We start from the raw sequence: 14747 nt of genomic DNA, 5'->3' as shown, positions 1-14747 counted from the left end.
TCTCTGCCTAACGTACACCTCCTCTCTCTCTGCAGTCTAGACACACAATGAGAAAGAGCATGGACGCTCAGGCACTTCCTGTTCCTGGAGTGACGTCACACACCTTCATATTCACATAATAACAGGATACAAAGGATTATAGGAGTAATAATCCCTTGTAGCCTGTTCTATTCTCTGATTAAAGTACAGTTTTGCGACGCCGTTGTGATTTTAACGAACTTCGTCACGAACTTTTTGAAAGTTCGGTTCAGTACCGAACCGAACTTTTTGCAAAGTTCGTAACGAATCTGGTTCATAACGGTTCGGTTCGCTCATCCCTAATCTAGTACAATGTACTGTTTTCAGCAGAGTAATGATATTTCCAGGTTTCTTCATATCAATTATTTATTGAAGTATTACACATACGTTGAACATGGCCTCTGAATCTGTACCTAACTTTGCCTACATTTTGCTTTTAATAGTTGACTCACCTATCTGTTTGTTATGCTCCTAGTTTTACGTTAGTTTAACATTAACATTAATAAGTACACTGATCAATTACTACAAGAAACAGCTGGCACCTGCCATCTTGTGACCAGTAACTGTGATACCAGTAGCCCACGGTATCTGCAAAACGATCAGTTCTCACTGTGTTCACCTCTCTTGCAACTTTTGCCAATCATGCCTAAAGAGGTGATTTAAGCGTTTTTGTAGACACTTTGTTGGCAGATTGTTGCGGCTCAGAGGTCTTGTGCCAGTATTTCTGAAACAGTAACACTTGGATCAAGAGTGTACCAAACCTGGATAAACCATAGACCAACATCAAACAGAAGATCACAGAGCAATAGGCCATATGTGTTCATCCAATAGGTGAGCATCAGATAGGGCATTTGGTATCTCAGCAATGATGTTTCACAGTGGACCAACTGACTCAGCAGTACAAAGGTAGCTAAGCCATATTATCACAATCACCATGTTGGTAACTTTAGTCAACTATAGTTCAAAACTTGAAGACTGAAAAAGTGCCCCTTACAACCCCACATCACTGAGTACACACCTCACATGGGCCAGGAAACAGAGAGATGTCAATGATCATAGACACATAGCAGGTGGTCATCTGAAGTAGAGTTGTCACAATAACAGAACTTAGACTTCGATACCCATACTTAGTTTTATATTACGTATTCTCTATTCTAAAACAATACTTAAATAAACACAAAAAAAAAAAAACAAAGTCTGTCCATTTTCTGAGTATAAAGGAGGGATTATTAAGACCTGCATCTTAAGAAACCAGTCTTTAGTCTTAAAGGGTATCTGTCGTTATAACTTTAAAAATCCTAATCAACAGAGGATGTAAAATAAAACATGTCTGCAATTTACATATATACATAGGCTAAGTTCACACAGTGCTTAACAGCGTCCGTTGCATTGCAACAGACGATGTTAAACAGCCGACCACCGGGGTGCACTCAGCCAGTTCCTCTTTTTTACTTTTGATTTGCGGGCACCATCGGCTGTGCCCACAAATCAGTTAGCCATTTACTTTAATGCAATGTGCAACCACCGCTGCACATTACATTGTGTGAACTGCTGTTATTTCCAGACGTTCAGTGAACAGCGTCCGGAAATAATTGGCAGGTGCATTATTAGGTAAATTATTGGTGTTCTGCTCCTGTTTTTTTTGTGTGTCTTTCCTTTTAGTTTTTTAGATATTTGTATTCTGAGGACTACTTCAGATTCGGTGGACTACGTCGATGGCCAGTGGATTTTTTTTTTATTAAAATGGTCAAGGAGGGGTGTGGGGTGTTTTTGTTTAAAAAAAAAAAATCAACTGTGTATTGTCTTTTTTTCTTTACTTTGTAGACTTAGTAGTGGAAGCCATCTGATAGATGGCATCCTTCACTAAGCTGGGGCTTAGTGTTAGCCGGTAAAATAACTAATGCTAAATCCCACATTATTACCCTAGTACCCACTGCCACAAGGATACTGGGAAAAGCCAGGTACCAATAGTCCTGGAGTGTCAAAAAATTGTGCCCCTGGACTGGGCAGTGCCAGGCTAGTATTGTTAGGCTGGGGAGGGCCAAAATAAATGAATCTTCCCATCCCACTTTTACTAGGCTGCTGCTGTTTGTTTTTGTACCGGGCTGGTTATGGAAAAGAGAGCGACCATAACTGTCCGGCATTGGAGTGATGTCCAATGTCAGTCATTACTGGCAGGTGTAAGCCGCAGATATAAATGATCACCCAGTCCTGGGCCTACTCCCCACCATCATACATTTATGACAAATGGGTGTGAGGCAACAGTGGCATCGGCAAGAGAAAGTGGGCATGAGGGGAGGCTTGCAGCAAGGGCACTTGCTAAGTCAAGCACCGTGATGTCTGTAGTGAAGGGGACCTGATGTTGAGCTGTACAATAGCGCAGTTCAATGCAGTCTATCATAAACCAGGAGATCCTGGTTTCAAACCATTTGTCCCCCTCACAGTATTAAATGCTTGATGCATATTGATGCATCTTTAATCTGGATTGATGCATCCCATTTCCTCCTGAACTATAAGAATAGGGTAGGGTGCACATATTGCATAAACAGCATGAAGCTGTATCATTTAAATGTGTAGTATACCAGAGTTTGTTGCCTGAGCTGGTCCCAGGATGGAGCCTGTTTGCTGATTTCCTGTAATTTTACTGATTTTATGAAGTGAGTTAAGAAAATATTAGTGTAATACAGTATGTTCTATGTATTTCCTAAATACCATCGTGTCAGGCAGGTCTAAAGATGGGTCATTGTCACACATACTCACACCTGCACCCAGTAGTTAGGTTGAAGTGCCACTAAGGGTCTCCTTGGTGTGGAAAGATGTACACAGGGAAGGAGCTATATTAACAGGCTCCACACAAAAAGGCAGTTGTGAGATTAATTTGTGAGTTCTAGCTGAGCTGTGACAGGAAAAACATCTAAGGGGATCACAGCTAGAAGGCTATGTGAGGAAAACCTGTAGAGGTAGTCCTAGGAGGTTAATTGCTCAGAAGGAACAGTGTATTGACAGGGTGAGCATCACTTAGGAGGAAGTAGGAGACTGAGCAGAGGAACCAACAAAACACAGTAATCACTGAACTCAAGGAGAACAGTGAAAAAACTCCAATGAAGTACTCAATCAAGAGTCTCCACTGATGCCCCCAAAAATTTAAATATGCAAAACAAGTCTCGGTTGCGAGTCTCAAAACACGGGATAGCCAGATATCTCTAGCCTGTTGCTACGGGGTGCCTCCATGATGGGAAGAGCACCACACCACCCTGATAAATAGCCGCTTAAGTCCCACTCGGTTGCGAGTATTGGAACATAAATAGGGAAATACCAGAGTGGCCCCTTTTTGTCAATGTCTAACTCAAGGTATGAGTATTGCGATCATGACATGACATTTAATGATCACAATACTCGTACCTTGAGTTAGACATTGACAAAAAGGGGCCACCCTGGTATTTCCTTATTTATGTTCCAATACTCGCAACCGAGAAGGACTTAAGGGGTTAGCTTTCAGGGTGGTGTGGTGCTCTCCCCATCATGGAGGCACCCTGTGGCAACAGGCTAAAGATATCTGGCTATCCCGTGTTTTGAGACTCGCAACTGAGACTCCACAAACTCCTGTTTTGCATATGCAGACTGAGCAGAGGAGAATTATTTGAGAAGCAAACCCTTAAGGCTATCTTGTTGGGAGTAGAGAATAACAGAGTCTCCTTTCCTGACTTTGAGGTTTAAGGGACATCTCGACATACCCTTGGAAATGTTCTATAATCCATAACATAACAACCTTTGGCCAGTTCCAGGTACCCATCTTAGGATTCTAGTCTCACTGGTTAGGGAATATTCTCAGAAAGAGGGATGTCTCCAAAGTTTACCAGTACCATCTCCACCCCAATAACCTATCTCAGTAACCTATCTCAGGCTTCAATCTTTAATTACCCAAGAAGGTGAAACACCCATTTTTGTGAAGGTGTTGCTAATGCAGCAATCATTCTGTGTAATCTGGAGTAGATTTCTCAAAAGTGTTTAAAACAAAAACTTGCCATTAGTTGCCCTATAGCAGACAATCAGATCTCAGCTTTCATTTTACCAGTACAATTTAAGAAATGAAAGTTGCTCTTGGATTGATTGCTGTGGGCAACACAGTTTTGATAAATCTGCCAATTTTAAAAACCTCAGCATTTTAGTTTTTTTCCTCCTCGCCTTTTAAGAGCTATTAACTCCTCTGTTTTTCCATCTACAAGTTCATATGAGGCCTTGTTTCTTCTGTGGGACCAACTGTGGTTTATAACACCATTCATTTTAACAGAACATGTACAGTACTGTGGAACAAAACAATATATATCTATATATTATATATTTTTTTCCTGGGATTTTCTGGAATGTGATATGAACAAAAAAATTACTCTGTCATTTGGTATCTTTTTATCATCTACGCCATTCATTGTGAGAACCTGTGGCAGGCTGTAATAAGTAGAGTTTACATAGCAGCCATGGAAACATTCATAAGGCCTCTGGCTGTCATGTTAACCAATCAGCACCACCCCATAATGGCATTATGGGTGTCAATGTTTGTTTTTTGTTTTTGTTTCTTTCAAATTAAATATTAATTTTTTTTGTGTTTTCCACATACATTTAATGATAGTATAAGGGGTGATTACAATTGGTCATGCAAAAAACAAACCCTCATATGGCAGTGTACATGGAAAAATATAACAGTTGTGGTTCTTAAAAGACGAGGAATCAAAAATGTACAATTGGTTGTTTCCCCACAAGGCCAAAACTGCATGTCCTTAAGACATTAATAACAGTGCATTTTCCCCATGTATTTTTTTTACCCAAAATATTTTGCTTAGGGCATTTATGGGAATACCAGGTAGAGCACTTATGATGTGTTAAATATTACATAGAGAGCCATAAGGGTAAGACATTGCTGGAGAAATTCCATTTTTACTGCCTGCAGGCAAAGCCTTATTATACAGTCTACATCAGCTGGAGAAAAAAATGTAATGCCCCTCCATGTATATAGTTTAGATAGGTGTAATTTTCAAAATGACAACATAATTGTCAATATTGCAAGTGCCTGGCAGGCAATATTATGTCTAGACTGGAGTAAATGTTCAATTTATCAGATACATCTTAAGCAGCAGGATATGATGGCACATCACTAATAGATGTATTATTTAAAGCTATGGCAAAGAATTTTAAGATTCTTAACGACTGATCGGCCAGCGGGAATAATCCCAGTCATAACAAAATGTAATTATTTCGTAACTATGCATATGTCCCTTTCCAGGAGAAAGGATGCAGGAATTAGCATTTTAACCAACTTACGTTGTGATAAATAACTAAAATTTAGCAGTTTGTCTCCATTAGTAATTAAGAAAACCCTGAAACATTGTTCTCTGCTGGCATTTTTTCATCAAATTTTAGTGTAGCCTCCAGTCTGTTTGTAATTGCACTATACTGTAGGCAGCTTGCCTCAAAACACAGAGCATATGGCATCCTCACAGGACTAGATATCATTTTTTTTTTCCGAGGCTGTGCAAGTCAGTTGGTCACTGTCTCTCTCTCAGGAATAATTGAAACAGCTGATCTAATCCATTTTGGAGGTGAGAAATTCTCTTTTGTCTTTCGCCTGAACATTTTGACTTGATTCGGTCTGTGCTGCAATATATTCTGAAGGCACACGGAAACACAGTAGACAGCAAATCAGTTGAAGGTAAAGACTGATTACATGGTGCTCTATAAAGTATTATACAGTACACCATGCTGTGGCGTGAACAAATCCACACACGTATCTGTATTTACTTATTATTTTTAAAGCGGAAATGAAATTGTAAATGAAAAATCATTTTTAAAAACAAAACAAAAAAATTCTTCCATCAAATGTAAATATAACACACTAGACGTATCCCTCCTTTACATATGCAGAGGCATTATATGTTTTTAATAAAGCTCAATTGAAATTTAAACAAATGCACAGAGGAAGACCAGGAACTATGGAGGAATATGGAAAAGTCCAGATCTAATATTAGTAGTAGAAAAGTGCCCACCCGCCAAGTTTTTCTATTCTTAGCATTTATTATCTAAGAGACATAAGCTGATATCAGAGATGTTATGACATAGCTACGGTTATATCGAACTAGAATGCTCTTCTACTGTAGCAGAGTTTTGTCCAGTCTGCACAAATAATCTCTATGGCAACTGTTCTGCGGCTCAAGAATTGTTTCATTAGGTATGTATTGGCGTTCTTTTTAATCAAATCAATCAGAAGAGAGCATATCCCACAACATTCCAAGAGGTATGAGCACATCATCAGCTTTCTCACATTAGAAGATTTAATTAAGGTCTAATTAAGAAAATGAAGGAATGGCAAAATGAAATGCAAATGTAGATTTATGTAAAGTAATAGGAGCAAAGTCAGGTTTGGAACAGCTTGTTTATGCCACCTCAGGTCACACACTACAAAATAGAAGCATATTCATTTGTCTTGTGGCTTTGTTTGTTTCTTCTAAAGCGAGAATTATTAATCTTCTGGAGCTATGTCACAACCTTTTGATCGCATACCAAGTTTATGAGCTTGGAGAAACGCCAAGCCACTACTGCAGTGTGTGTGTTGAAAGAAACTTTCAGTTCATGGTACACTAGACACTTGGATTTAGTTTCTAACACAATAGATTGCGTGAACAGACTAATACAGTCATGCAAGACCCAAAAGGAAATTTAGACTGTAGTTTCACAAACTTCTATGTGCTCAGATTTCTCAGGTAATTGCACAAATCTATTTTTATAGAAATGGGTAGTACAGTTACCGCTACCTTGTACTCATTATCCCAAAATCAAAATTGCATGTCAATATACAATGGATGCCAACTGTAAGTCAGCAAAAGGGAAGGAGGGCTCTAGGGCAAGTGGGAAAAATTCTAACTTCTTCCAGTTGTCCTTTAACTTCTATAGCTTGAACGGGTTACAGCAAAGACTAATTTAAAAATAGGAAGCAGCAAAAAAAAAAAGTCATAATAATAATAGTAATGGTGAGAAAAGTAGTCTGCTGACAAGTATTACTATATTATAGAAATTACCACTATAGAAGATAGACTCAAGTACAGTAGTACCCCAGTTTAAGAGTAACTTGGATTGAGAGTGCTTTGGAAGAAGAGCTCACAGTTTTTCAAAAATGTAACTTGGTTTAAGAGCATTGCTTTGTTTTAAGAGCTCCCTGTACTGGGTGGGAGGGGGAGGGGGTGGGCATGGTCTGCATAGCTGAGTTTACAGCACTGCCCTCTGACCCAGCAAGTCTTCATCATCTTCCAAATGATAGCAGATCCACTTCAGGCTGGGGCTTGCATCAGGGGACAGGGCTGTGGAGGTAATCTCTCCATAGCTGTAACCTCTCTTCCTGGACAGAGAGTGCTGTATTTATTAGCCACATCTGCCTTGCTTGTTCCTTCATGCTCCCTGCGATCTCTGTCAGCCCTTGTGTTTCCCATCCTCTCTATTCCTGCTATAATGTGCCTGCACTTACCCTCAGCCATTCACACTGCTGTATAGAGAAGTTTATGTCACTATCCTCCTGGACAGGTCTGCTTTTCTCACTTCCTGATTGGTCCATGCTGAACCAATTGTCTGCATTTCAATAATTATGGGAAAAGTTGCTTTGGTTATTTGGATTACAAGTATGGTCCTGGAACAAATGTTGCTTGTAATCCAAGGAACCACTGTATATAGAAACAGAGCTATTCCTAGGCATGGTATTGCATCTCTGCCTCATCTTTTTCTTGAAGAAAGCAGCCATGTGTTTCCAAATTCTGGTTAAATCCCTTTGATTGCGTTCTTTAGGCAGCAGGGGTGTGGATTTCTGTAAGCCCCATTTAAATAAAGGAATAGTTGCAAAAATGTCTACATCTAACCTGCCATGTGTGAATATAACCTAACAAAAACAGCTACATTGGTGCTGTAATAAACATAGCTCTCACAGTGGCATTTGTCCTTCATACCTCTAATTAGTAATAGTGGGGGCAGGGAGCATGTGGACCCTCCCATTACCACCAAAAGTCTTAAGTTTGTCTTCAGTATAAAGTGTGAGGGTCTTTCCTGACACTCCACTGAAAAATAAGTAAAATCATTTCCTGACCACTTTGTTCTCAGACAGAGCAGTCTGGCTGTGACTTACCCCTCCCCATAGAAACCATAGGAATGTTAGGCCGTGCCACACATTTCTGTGTATGGAGAGGATTGGAGAGATAACTGTAAGCCATACCATCGGTTCTCTAACAGTTATTGAAGGTGTATGGCACCTTTACATTGTAAAGCAAGCAGCGCATGACTGGGCCGTGCCAGAGATGGTTCATCATATGCTGGACTCATCTCTGCCTGTGCCAGGCACACTCTACATGCTTCCGAATGTGAATGTGTACATATCAGACAGCTGGAAAATATAAAAAACTGTAATTCTTAGCTTAGACTAGACATTCTACAAATGCATCAGATTTTTGTGGCCCAGACTGTTTAAAAATCTCCTTAATCTTTACACTGTGTGGTTTTAGTTTGCAACATGTATAAATTGGCTTAGTTTCTGGTGCATTACCATTGATTATCTAGAACCCAGATAACCTCAATACTTACAGCAAAAGTTATGTTTGAAATACTCAATATTATCCAGGCTTTTATTCCACACACATCCAACATTTCTAATGTAGAAAAATAATGTGTGTCCATTATTATAACTTTGTATGAAAGTAGATCAGTGGAGACACTTTGTCCTAACAAGCATCTATTTCTGTCACTTCATGTGAATAACTCTATTTGTATTCGAATACGTAAAAAAAAAACCTTTCCAGTAGTTGAATTACATTTCTGTTCCTTCAAGGAGGCAAAAAGGAACAACCTGACAGCAATGTGTCAAGCTGCAACCTCAGTTGACATTGCTTCTCAAACTTTTAAAAGGTGAAATGAACATTTAAAATCCAGCATGATCATACCATGAAAACGGCAAACATACCATAATAAAAGTAGCTGAGGATGACATGATCAGATTTAATAGAAGGAATGATGGACAAATCATAGAAACCAGGGAATCTTAATGGCTGGTAACACAGTATATTTTGTGGAGTGATGTGACATAAATCACAGCAATGTTTTTTTTATTGCGCCTTCTGTTTTTATGTCACAATAAAATATTATAAAAACATTTCTACATCCCTGTCCTGTTATCACATATAGATTAGACATCTATACTTTAGGACCCCTTTATAAATGGGTAGCTAGAGATATTGCTCTCTCTCTCTCTCTCTCTCTCTATATATATATATATATATATATATATACTGTATGTATATATATATATATATATAAAATTTTATTTTTTTATTTTTAAGACTCATTGATTTATGAAACTTTAAAACTTAGTTTGTTGGTGACACTGACCATAGGATACTTTTGTTATATTCTAATTGAAATGATTTACTTTTACTAAAAAGTAAACTAACCTTTTGTATAGGATTCCCCCTATATACGTCTTTTGTTTTGTATTGTAGCTGTGAATCTAATTAGCTATTTAAGAAACAGCATTTTTAAAGAAAGGTATAGATTTTGTCAAGATTTCGCCTTGTGAGCTGGCCACCCATGTTAGGCTTTTCTGCCAAGAAAAGAACAAAAGTAATTTTCTTCAGATTCATATGAATGGATAGTTTCTGGAGATAAAAGCTGAGATCTTTCAGTCAAAAACTAATCTACATTTTATACAAAGATTGTCATGTGAGGGAAATTGGTAAAACTCATGAAATAAACTCCCGGATGAACAGTGTTTTTTAGGGAAGGCAAGGAGTACAACTACCTGGAGTAATCTAATTGGAAGGATTCAGAAGAGAAAGGGATTGCAAGATGTGAAGAGTACAGTGGGGGAATAACCGAAAACTAGAAAATGCAAATGCTGAAATGCACCTTGCAAACTGCATCGGATAATAAAAAGTATAATAAAAAGTAGCCCAAAAGTATTCACATTAGAAAACTGTCTGAAAATAAGAGTAGGCAATTTAAGTAAAGGAAACAGAATACAGAATATATTCGGCAACAAAATATACTATTTTCTATATAATAGAGGATGTGATCATACAAGCCACTCTACTTCCTCCACTCCGGTCAGTATGATTACAATATCAAATTTTTATACTTTTTGTCTTGTTCTACTACTTTAAGAATTAAAAAATATATACTGTACATTTTAAAGAGGACTTGTAGCCAACCTTATTAAAAAAAAAAGAGATGTTACTGCCATTTAATAGCTTGGGGTGCCCCACTTACAAATGCTTTTATAGTTTCTAGATATGACCTTTCTTTCCTGAGATATTTTGGTTTATAATTTGTATGACAATTCTGTTAATTTTTGTTAATTTAATTTTAATAATGGGAACAAATATCAGGTGATGTTTGTAAATATACAATCAAGACATACTGTATGTATGCTCAATACACACCCCTTGACTGTAAAGTTAGAACAGTTACCTAAAAAAAAAACATTCATGCTATAAACCAATATATCACAGGTATTAGGACACCCTAAGCTATTTAATGGAAGTAACATTTAATTTGAAAGGGAGGCTACAGGACCTTTTTCACAGATGTAGCTACCATAGAGGCAGACCAAGCATCTGCTACTGGGCTCATGCAGCAGGGGGGCCTAGAACCTGCCTTGGAAGAGGGTGGTCTGCCTCTATAAGACCGCTCAAAAGAGCACCAAACCTCCATCCCTGGACAGTCGCCAGTCTGCACCAGCCCCCTGCCCCAACCCCAGACAGCCACCGGCCTGCACCAGTAACCCTGCCCCGACCCTCCGGATAGCCACTGGCCTGCACTTCCAGACAACTGCCGGCAGCCCCCCCCCCCCCTTCCTCGTAAAGCCGCCAGCACCCACCAAACCCTCAGCCCCCCACAGCTGGGCTGGGTTAGTATACATGTAAGCTAGGGTGAAGGGATACAGTTTTTTGCTATGGGGCCCCATTAATCCTAGCAAATGGAATTTTCTTGTCCCACCAAGGAGATATGAAGCAGTGAACTTTTGATGAGGTTCTGAAATACTCCAATGGCGGATTAACTTTGCACAAATGAAGCCCAGGGCTGTTCACCGAGTCTCGGCCCCCCACACCATTGTAGCACTAGCGTGGCGTTCATAGTATAGGATAGATAGTGTCATAATGATCTCATTTGTGCAAAATTGCGGTAAAAAGCAGTGATTTTTTGCAAATCATGGCAGAAATTTAGCCAGGAGACCACCAATACACCACTGATAGTATGTCTTTTTAGGTGGCTATGGGCCCCCCAGGAGCTCAGGGCCCTGGGCTACCGCTCAGAAAGGACCTATTATAATCCACTGCTCATTAGACCTGATTAGGCCTCTACATACTCATATTTGTAAAGAAAATCTGTAACTTCTCCCACCAACAGTGCAAAATTCGTGGGATGATCAGAATGATTTTCACCATAGAAGAGCATTCCAGTCATTGAGGCTGGGTTCACACTTAACAGAATCGCAGCGGATTTCACGCTGCGACTATGCAGCGAAATCCACTGTGATTCCCGTGCTGTCAGTTTGAATAGGGTTACATACTTGCAGCGGAATTTTCATTCTGCTGTGAAATGTAAGCGATGTCCTCCTTAACCCGCGATAGCCCAGAGAATACTTTACTGGTCCGCGCTCTGGCTTGCGTCTGAAGCTTCTGGCATCCTGACGTCCTGCTCAGCCAATCAGTGAAAATGGTGGGACTGTGCTCTGATGAGCAGGACGAGCAGGACCTTAGGATGCTGGGGGCCCCAGAGGCAAGCTGGAACGTGGACAGGTATGTCATCTTATTCAAACTAATAATAGGGAAATCGTAGCGGTATATTGAGCCTTCTCTTAAGTTGCAATGGTCCAGAAATTGTTCACTGTGTAGCAGAGTAGTGTGTGTTCATGTATATTGTGTGTAGAAAAACTGTATTTGTGTGTGTGTGTGTGTGTGTGTGTGTGTGTGTGTTTACGGGCAAAGTTGTGGGTAGTAAAGCTATGTTCATTTGTTTGTTTGTTTGTTTGTTTGTATGTATGTAGGGATGTTGAGCAGAGCTATGTATGTGTTGGTATGTACAGTAAAGTAGTGTTCCATAACCCTTTCCATGATAGAAACTTTAGTGTTGCAGCAGCTGGAGAGCAACAAGTTGGGGTACACTACAGTAAAGGTACAGTAAAAGCCATCAAACATCATAAAAACAACACAAAAACAAACATGCATTACAAGGTATAAAACATGTGAAACATTTTGGCCAGTTTATCACAAGCATAATACAGGCATATTAATTTGTCTCCATTACAGCTGTAAGTCTCTCCCTAACCATGGATCTAATGACCCGAATTGACTGCATAATAGTTATCTATTATAGGGATTTATTATAGGGTTCTATGAGGCTGTCAGCTTGAACTATTACACCTGCAGTGAGGCCAGAAAGCAGGTTGTATTAAAGACTCTGAAATGCCCTCATATTACATTTGTGTGAAACTGACCTAACTTACCTAAATGTAAATGATGACTCACATAACTAACAAGATCTGACTTAACCCATCTTCAACCCTAGATGAAGACATTGACCCCTCCAATGCCATAGCCCACTAGGGAAATTTTTTTTTCAGGAAATCCAGGGTTGTAATGCATCTTATAAACTGAAAAATATGGTACTTACCCAATAGCTTTAGTAAATATTCTCTGTCATTTTCAAGGTGGAAACCCTTAAATCTCCATGGTCATATTAAAATTCTGCAACCATAAGTGGACCCATACAGTCCTCATATTGGTACATCATAGTATTTATAGACTTAGTTCTAGAGTTTCATGCTATAATGTATATAAGGTATTTAGTACATAGGAAAATAGCAACTTTTGCATGTGCAAATTTGCAGTTACTGAGGGAAATATACTTTATAGGTGGTAAAATCCTAAAAAGTAAGAATGTTCACAAATAATTTCTATTTAAGAGGTAGCAATCACTATAGCACACTATTGGAGCATAGTGTTTATGAACATTGGAAATATGTACAACGACTTCTAAATGTGCAGTTGATTCCACTACACAAATTATTATAGGTTCTGTACTAAGTGTCATCAGTAAGTACAATGGCATGTGAAGTCACTAAGATGGAGAGACTAAATATAGCTTTTATCTTTATCAAAGCTTTACCTCAGTGACAGGCTAACATGGAAGCCACAGGGAATTTCTGACTTCCTTGCTTTATTGTATGAAAACCGCATTGTACTTGGAATGATCTTTACTAAAGTACCTAAAGTGTATGGCCAGCTTTAACATCATAAATTTAACAGACTTATACAATTATGAGTTTGTATAACTAGGGGTTGTGATTGAATATGAAGCCTCTTCAAAAACTCACTCTGCCTTACTGATAATTTGAATTGGCTACACAAAAGACTCAATCAGGCAATGAACGAGCGTTTTCTTGTTCCTCGGATGATCACTGGCCCTCTCATACAGGCCAGCTGTCAGCAATGAGTGTTCCTAGGAGTGCTGGCTTGCAGGATGATCAGCCATTGTAACAGGGCTTATGATTAAAGGACCCTAAACTTTTAACTGTCACTGTCATTCCAAACAATTTTGCAGAAATCAATATTACAAGTGTAAGGCAAAAGTGCTTCCTTCTTTACTCACAAGACTATTTTCTCTACTGCCCTTCCTTACGTCTTATCTGTTCATTATTAAGGGAGAGCTGTCAACAGCACAGTAGATACAAGCTTACACTACCCATAAAAGCCTATGGAGGGAGGAGGGTCATTGATGATGACTGGACAGAAAGAGCTATCATATAAGAAGAGAGCAGGCAGAGAATATGGGGTTTCTGGCTAGAACAAACACGGGGTTCAGAAGACAGACTGCTCAGTACTGGTCTGGTTGGAGATTGGATTGCAGGATCTCATTTTTGTGCATATATAGGGGAACATATACTAAGATCGGTGTACTCATACGCTGGTCCAAAATAGAGCCCCACCCCCAATTACCCAGCCAAATTTACTAAGATGCGCTCGCCTCTTAGTAAATCCGGCGAGACTTGCACCTGTTGCAGAGCTTGAACTGAAATCTACACCTGCTCCCAAGCAGGTGTAGATTTCTGCCATGGTTATATACACCATGATAAATTAGGCATGGGAGTCCACACTACGATAGAACAAACACTGGATTCAAAAGAAAGACTACTCAGCACTGGTCTGGGAACTTCCTAAGGTTTGCTACAGTGAGATTGGATTGCAGGAGCTCAGGGGAACACATATTAAGACCAGTGTATTCATACGCTGGACCGAAATTAAGCCCCACACCCAACTACCATGCCAAATTTACTGAGAGGTGAGACCTGCACTTGTGGCGGGGCTTGTGCAGAAATCTTCAATCCACCCCGCCTTGCCGCATACCCTTCCCCCCCGTCCCAGCCCCCTGACCCTTCCCCCCCGTCCCAGCCCCCTGACCCTTCCCCCCCTGTCCCAGGGGTGTACCACTGAAAATGTAAGAATATACGCATATTCCATGGTCGCATCTTTAATAATTGTGCCACATAGTACTCAGTAGACAGCACATAGACTAGTCTGCAGCCACCCTATAGCATGGCATAGGGAAAGCAGATATTTAGATTGAGCTTGCAGGTTGGTAACCAGGGAAGAAAATGTCATATACAAGTTATATATAATGGCTAAAAATAGTTCTGCTTTTCATGAACA

The 14747-nt window shown here is 39.6% G+C and overlaps 1 protein-coding gene across 1 annotated transcript in view; it reads right to left on the bottom strand.

Annotated features, from left to right (window-relative positions):
• Positions 1-14747, bottom strand: part of LOC138783023 (dynein axonemal heavy chain 3-like) — an 877176-nt gene that overhangs the window by 802028 nt on the left and 60401 nt on the right. The gene's annotated exons all lie outside the window — the stretch shown is intronic.

The sequence above is a fragment of the Dendropsophus ebraccatus genome, chromosome 1 (assembly GCF_027789765.1).
Source record: "Dendropsophus ebraccatus isolate aDenEbr1 chromosome 1, aDenEbr1.pat, whole genome shotgun sequence".
NCBI classification, from domain to species: domain Eukaryota; kingdom Metazoa; phylum Chordata; class Amphibia; order Anura; family Hylidae; genus Dendropsophus; species Dendropsophus ebraccatus.
Note: the sequence above shows the minus strand (reverse complement) of the source record. Positions and strands in the feature narration are given on the sequence as shown.